The following is a 7786-nucleotide window of genomic DNA, read 5'->3' as shown; positions in this document are numbered from 1 at the left end:
ACCGATCCGCCTTAAGATCTTGCTCGATCAGTTGTTCAACCAGTTGCAGCACGCGCAAGTGACACGTTTACTAGCCGCTTTCGGCTGGACGTACGAGGATTACACGCGGGGATACATACTGCAGGTGAGTCGATCCATTTCAAGAATCAAAACATCATCACCGAGATAGGAGTTTCTCTTTGCTCGCGAGATAGGAATAGACTGGGATCGGAGCGGACGAGACGAAACGAGACGGGACGAGACTGAACACACTGGACAAGGTGACTTTACGGGACAAAGTGCACGGGTCGTTCCGACGAAGAACTTTGACGATCGATGACGAGACCGCGTGACGGAGTGATGTGGATGGAGTAGAGTGGTCGAAGATCGACGATTTTTCGTTTGGGATTACGGTGATCGAAAACAAGGCAGTAGGGCAACGCAAAGTGACAGCGATGTATCAGGCCGGCCGCTAATTCCACAAGTTTGATGGATACAACGAAGAAAAATGACAATGTGACGTCGATAGATTAGAGCAGTGGAGTGAAAAGCTCGATGACGGACGACGGACTGACAACCAAACAAAACCGACTGGTCGACGAGAGTTTTCATCCCAAATATAACAAAAACGGATAACGTAGTAGAGAAAGTGACAGGTAGTGTAGAATCCGATTCTAACATTTCTCGTATGTTGGGTTTCGATACAAGTACGCCTATAGTTTCATCGATCCTATCCGACGACCATCGTCGAAACGCGTCGATTCGAAATCAACGCCTAGTGACCATTGACGCAGCAAACAAATCAGTGACCAAATGACGTGTCTACATGTCGTTCTATTCGCGAAGTGTCGTTCCGCGGTTTCCCATCTGTTAGATGTCTATTCCTCGGTAGTGTCTATGAACTGAATCGACTCGAAATTGTGAATCGAACGCAAGAACCGCAAACTCTGTGAATCAAAGGGGGTAACAGGAAGAGAGGATGGAGTGAGGAAACGGTTTACGAGAACGGTGTTTGAAAGTGCATCGTGGAGAAGTGCATGGTGTACCCGTTACGCGATCATATGGAAGTCGTGATGGGAATTTCATCGAGGCAGTGCCAGATGAAGAAGATAGCATCAGAATTGTGCAAAGATCAATGGATCCCGAGAATTTGTGATCTTTCATTGAGAAACTGATTTGTCGGTTTTTATAAGACTGTGAAACTGTTCTGCGAGTGCTTAAAACAAAGTGCATGTGGAAACTAGAACAAGAATAAAAAGGTTTCATAAAATAACGACTGAAAGTTTGCTTCGAATCCGTAAACGTTCAATTGCTCGAGTTAGTATAGTCGGTGGATGCGCGATAGAACTGACAGTGATGAACGCAAAGTGTCGCGACGTGTGATTACTCATAGGCTGTAGAGGCATTCGATTCGTGGAACGCTTGTCTTCGAATTTCTGAAGCTTTCCTTTTTACTTTCTGAGAATTAAACTTTCGTACGTAGGAAAATTATCGGTGATTGACGTAAAGTGTCGCGACGTGTGACGATCAATCGGCTCTGAGAAAGATCTTCCAAACCAAAGAACGCTTTTCTTTGATTTTCAAATCTCTTTCTCTTTACGTGTACCAAGAATACAACTTTCGTTTATCGTAGAACTGTCAGTGGTGAACACAGTGCGTGATCATCGATCGACTTTAAGGAATACCTTCCATTTATCTTTAATTCTCTCTTCTTATCTCCCAAGAATAAAACTTTTGCGCGTAGAGAGACTGCCAGTGATCGACGTAAAGTATTACGGCGCACGATTATCGATCGACTAAAAAGAAAAAAAAAACCATTCCATGTGACAAATATTCTTACTCGATTCTCAAGGTTTCTCCTCGCTTCCCGAAACAATTGATCCTCCACTGAAAAACATCACGAAATCAGCGTCAAAAAGAGGCTGTAAAGAAATCGATCGGAACGAAGGACGACGAAGCGTCGCGTCGCCATGGAATTGATGGTCGATCGGTCGTTTGATCAAGATCGAAACTAGAGGGAACAGAGAAAAGCTAAGATCGCCACACGTTTCTTGGAAACGTTGGCTTCGAAAATACGCGCGCTATGGTCGCACATTAATCTCTCTCGCGGTGCGTTATCATCGTTTCTCACTCTCTCCCTCTTTCTCTCTTTCTCTCTCTCTCTCTTTCTCTCTCTCTCTCTCTCTATCTATCTATCTATCTATCTATCTATCTATCTATCTATCTATCTATCTATCTATCTATCTATCTATCTATCTATCTATCTATCTATCTATCTATCTATCTATCTATCTATCTATCTATCTATCTATCTATCTATCTATCTATCTATCTATCTATCTATCTATCTATCTATCTATCTATCTATCTATCTATCTATCTATCTATCTATCTATCTATCTATCTATCTATCTATCTATCTATCTATCTATCTATCTATCTATCTATCTATCTATCTATCTATCTATCTATCTATCTATCTATCTATCTATCTATCTATCTATCTATCTATCTATCTATCTATCTATCTATCTATCTATCTATCTATCTATCTATCTATCTATCTATCTATCTATCTATCTATCTATCTATCTATCTATCTATCTATCTATCTATCTATCTATCTATCTCTGTCTTTTTGTTTCCACTAGTGCGGCGGCCCGCTAGCGCTAGAAAATGGCCAGTATCCGTGTAAACTGAATTGCACCGATGTCAGCGTGAAATTAAAACGTATGGAAAACCGGTTCTCGCGGCCGTGTATCGTGCGCGCGCGCTCTCGCCTGTTCCGTGCTCATGCTTGCCCGCTCGTCGCCTCGGAATTTCATCGACCGATGAATTCCGCGCGGACACGCCGAGATCATCTTCGATTGGCACAAGAACCGAAGAGAACTGGCTGAAAAGAGACTACTTTGCAAGAATCTGCGGGAAATCGGGTACGAATCGGATTGGAGATACAGGTGGTACAACAGTTGGAAGAGACTTCAGAGATGAGGATAAAACGCAAGAGTGATTGCAACCTTCTGTCGATTCCGCTCGATTAAAGTGCATCGATTGCCGGAGGTCCTGATGAAATTCCGATGGATTCGGTTATTTTGAGGCGTACAGTATAGAGAACGAAGGAGATAGCATCGAGGATAAGACGATATGCAATATACCTAAGAGTTGTCGAAGATATTTCCTTCTGTAACATGATCAACGTAAGTCCATTGTTTGAGACTCCGGTTAAAATTTGATCTTTGTCTTACAAATTTTGTATTTGTGTACATCGACACTTCGATTAAAACGCTGGAATATTTTAGCGAAGATTCGATTCTCCCGAAAAGTTTCTGTAAGGCGTGAATGGGTCGATGTTAAAACGCCTGGAGGAACGTAAGAATTTTCGAAGGTTTTCCATTGTTTGATTCGATTAAAGTGATTCATCTGCAAGGAAGTTTCCCCGGTGCCGCGTCGAGTGTCGTAGGTCGTGCGAACACATCACTGAAACTGGCGGAACGTGTTGAGAATACGAAGAGGGCGGTCCTCGTCCCTTCAGAAGCGCTTTTTCTGCGGCTTCGAGCCAGCCCGAGGGCGTCTCGCGCTCCAAATCACGCTAACGGGTGATTACAATGCCCGACAGGCGACTATTTCCTCGGAACATCCACCATCTAGCGATCGACCTCTCAAAAAAGTCCTGCTATCGATATCGATGCCAACTTATAGACCAATTAATCGTGTACAGAGTAAAGCTGTACAGAGCCACGGTGGCTCACGACACTCAACGCGAACAGACATATTCTTCGCTATACTACTTCAATAATATCTAATAATATAATTGTTTACGATCTTTTGATCGTAAAGACACACGACCGTTTCTCTGTGTTTGATGCAATATCAGGTCAATCCTTAATGATCGTTTTTAATACAATTGCTTAGAATTTTTCCATCCTAGAGACGTAACGCCGTTTTCCTTCGTTCGAAGTAACATCAGGCGGATTCTTAGTAATCGTTTTAACACATTCGCTGTTACTAAAATACGATTATATCATTTTTAGAATTTTACGCTTTTTTAATCACATATGTCTGTATTTTAAGTTGCATATACAATGTTTTTACCGAAACGCGCACGCAAAAACCCAACACTTACGTCAGCGGCATTATGTATCGCTGGATAATTGGAGCGACGCAACCTATGCGCCAATAGCAGCGAATGTGTTAAAGTACAAAAAATGGTATACATTTGAAACCAGATGGGAGATATCGTTCATGTTAAATATCCTAGCAAAACTTTCTAGAACTTACCGAGATCTTTCGCTAGAATTTAAAGTCTTGGTTGAATTTAAAGAAATGGTTGCTTTTCTCTAGGCATTGTACGTGCCGAACGTACATCGAAAAGTACGTGCTTGAAAAGGTGTCGCGACGCCGCGCCGTAGAAATTCGTCGAACGCGCTAACGACGCATCGTGCCGATAGTTAGCGACCGAGCGAGAAAGTCCACGGATATTTATACAGGCTTAACACGCGAAACCGGAGTTACATTTGATACTTTCACTGTATGAGCTCCGGCGCGATGCGTCTTCGTCAGTTCGATCGAGAATGTAGAATAGTCGCGCACGATACGCGTGGAAATTCGAATTCCGATTAAACACCGATACATACTTTGCCCGTGAGTTCGCGCACGCTATCGTTGACGAGTAGCCAAATAAATTGTATAAAAGAATAGTGGATCTTTTCGACGTATAAATCGTCATTGCCATCGAGTATCGTTGTTGCAAAGAGAATCATTTTGCTCGACACAAGCGATAAGAGAGTATAAATAACGGTAGGAAAGTAAAAATGAACGATTGACGAGACAAAAGGTCGGAAAATTTTTAAAACAGAAATAAGAATTAAAGTCCTAATACCATCGAGACAATAAATTCGAAATCTCGTAAGAAATCAAACGATAGATCAACATCGTTATCCATACTGATAGAACGAACAACAATACTATGGACAGAAGTACGAACTTTATCACTTCGCTCCGTGCAACGAAGATTTATCCAATTTGATGAAGATCGAAGCGATATTTCGACGATTGACAGATCCATAATTGATCAGCGTCGTCGATTCATTTTCGATTATAACCACGCTGAAGTAGGCAATTCTTCCTGAAACCACGATTCCGCCGTGATATTCTAGGCAAATGTCAAGGAGAATGGAAACCTGTTTGCTTCCAACAGGATTAACGAATGGTCCGATGCGATCCTCGTGATTCGCGGTTCTACTGGAAATTCGATGCATAAAAGTCGCATTTAGATAGCACACGATGACAATAAGCGTCGTGAAAGCGCGTGTAAAAAGCGGATTCCAGGATGAAATAAGCACTGTCCGAGTATTGTCGGAGGTATCGTGTTTTTTTCAAGCTTGTTCTTTGAAACCCATCATGCCGTGATCGAACGTCAAACGAGTCTGCTCGATCGTGGACCGTTAATGGACGACGGCGGCTCGATGCACGCGACAATTCCCGAACAATTATCGTGATATCCCCAAAGCGGGAAGGCGCTAATTCCGCGTTTCACCGACTCGACTTGTCGCTTGTTACGTCGACGTTATCACCGATCGTCGACGAGATACCGACAAAGTTACCATTTTCGATCGGATCTTTTCGAGCCGTTTCGATCTCGTCGATGTTTCTGGACCATCGTTGTATGGGTCGAAAGATTGTGTGCGAGATAATCCCATGGAGAAAACGATGATCAATGATGATTTTACTTTGATTCGAAGATCGATACTTTTTTTTTTTTTTGAAAAGAAGTTACTTTCAGTTGACAATTTTGGACTTTGGTTTGAAATGAATATTTATGGCGCGAGTTAATTTCGATGTGATTGAAAATCTCGAGTTTCTATTCAGGTAAAATTTCATTTCGCTAGCAGGTAATTTTAGAACTCAACTACCCTAGGACGTAATCTTTGTTCAAATTATACGACAATTCACTGTCATCGCCGCTTCCAACTTTGAACATCGAGCTACGCTCAACTTAACAAGCAGAGACAACAGTCGTCGGCAATTTGTCGAGCGAAAATCGTCCCGAAGGTTTCCTAGAAATTATGTCGCGAGCGAAAGATAGAAAAAAGGACGTCGTTGGTTGGAATCGCGAAATTTATCGTTGCTCGATCTTTATTTTTCTAAGCGAAGGCATCGCTGTCAAACAGTGTAAAGGAACATTGGAGCTTGGACAATGTTATATACAGACTGTATTATCTTTTGTAATTGAAACGCTTCTTGGCACATACATGCTCGGCCACAGGCTTCAAAAATAGTTTTAGAACGCATTTCTTACGGTTATTTTTGCGTTCTCTCGCGTTAGAAGAATTAGAGGATTGAGTTTCCAGATAATTCGAAGAAACGTAACGAATATCAATGAATTTAACTTAATATTACTCCCGAGAGTTTAAAGCGACTTGTTAGTAATTTGCTATTGACAGAAGGTTCGAAAATATGAGAATTCCAAACGGAAGTTTCGCCTAGATCGTAATGGTGGCTTCGTTCGCGCGAGTTTCTTCCTCCTACGCTCTTTTTATCGAAAGTGGCAGATCACTCACGATGATCGTGCTAATTATAGTATCCTGTTAAACGCTATCTATCACTGAGCGATAAACTCCTCGTAATGATTCTTCGATTGCCTCGAACAGCGCGTTTCGTTTCGAGTTCGACGAAATTAGTCGACATCAACCCGTAACTTTGCGTTTTAACTCAGGATCGGTAAGTGGAAGATTATAATATTCGTTGCATTTTATATCTTAATATATTTCCTTTTTTCACGATATTATTGCAAATTCTCAAACTAAACGCTTATAAGATTTCCGTGCAGGCATTTGAAATAGAAGGAAAGATTTTTTTTACCAACAGTTATATACGTCGGTAATAATTCGACTCCAAGATGGTTGATGAGGAAATATCACGTCACGAAAGCTTGATAACGACCGTATATTATTATACAAACGCTTCTATTCAACCCTGTGGTTGTTAAAAAACTATCGCTAACAATGTAGGCACGCACTACCTGGCTTCATTCGTTCCTCTTACGTAAGGACAAAAAGAAGAATTGTAAATCGATTATTTTCCGAAGACAAATACATGTTTGCAAATATTTATTCGTTTTCCAATTAGTTATTTGTAAACAATTACGTAGTTGTGTAATTGCGAAGGTTACGCACACATTTCATAAACACATATTACTTTTCACGAAACTATCGAAATCGTACGTTCCATAAGGCTCCGATAAAAGCACGTTTCCAAAACTCCGTGACAGTTTTAAGTTGGATCAAAGAAATTTCTAGATTCTTAATCCATAGAGGGGAAATCACTTTGATGCTATACATATGTAGCTATATCGAATCAATTCAACAATTACATAGGATATTAAACTTACAGTCGACGCCTGAAAAACTTTCTGCCAATAATCTGTCAGTTTCAAACTGAATCCCAAATAGTCCATTTCCTCCCATCTATCTGAACAACAGTCATCATCGATCCAAACGACTCTTCTCTCGAATGGATATGCGATATAGCTGAGTAGCTATATCTATCTTGATTCAGAACAAATTCACGAAAATAACTCCCATTAAATGACTTCGTCGATAGATAGATTAAACGATATTAGTCGCGTAGATAAATTTCCGCGGTGAAACGGACTCGGTACGTATCGGGCTATCTTCTTGGTGCGAGCCGGAGGGAGAGGTCGCGGACGTGGAAACGGTAAATCATATCGCGGCCGTGGCGGCGCGGCGTATCGAGCACGAGTTTCGCGGAGCGGAAGGCAATTTCGCACGACAAGCGGCGGCGGCGG

General features: G+C 41.6%; 1 protein-coding gene across 1 annotated transcript in view; it reads left to right on the top strand.

Moving 5' to 3' along the window:
- The first annotated feature begins 6 nt into the window (after positions 1-6).
- The window catches only part of LOC100750063 (zinc finger protein basonuclin-2-like), a 33429-nt gene continuing 25649 nt past the window's right edge, over positions 7-7786 (top strand). Inside the window, 1 exon segment of the mRNA XM_024370253.2 lies at positions 7-124. The gene's annotated coding sequence lies outside the window, so the exon portion shown is untranslated.

The sequence above is a fragment of the Bombus impatiens genome, unplaced genomic scaffold (genome assembly GCF_000188095.3).
Source record: "Bombus impatiens unplaced genomic scaffold, BIMP_2.2 scf_0037, whole genome shotgun sequence".
NCBI classification, from domain to species: Eukaryota; Metazoa; Arthropoda; class Insecta; order Hymenoptera; family Apidae; genus Bombus; species Bombus impatiens.
Note: the sequence above shows the minus strand (reverse complement) of the source record. Positions and strands in the feature narration are given on the sequence as shown.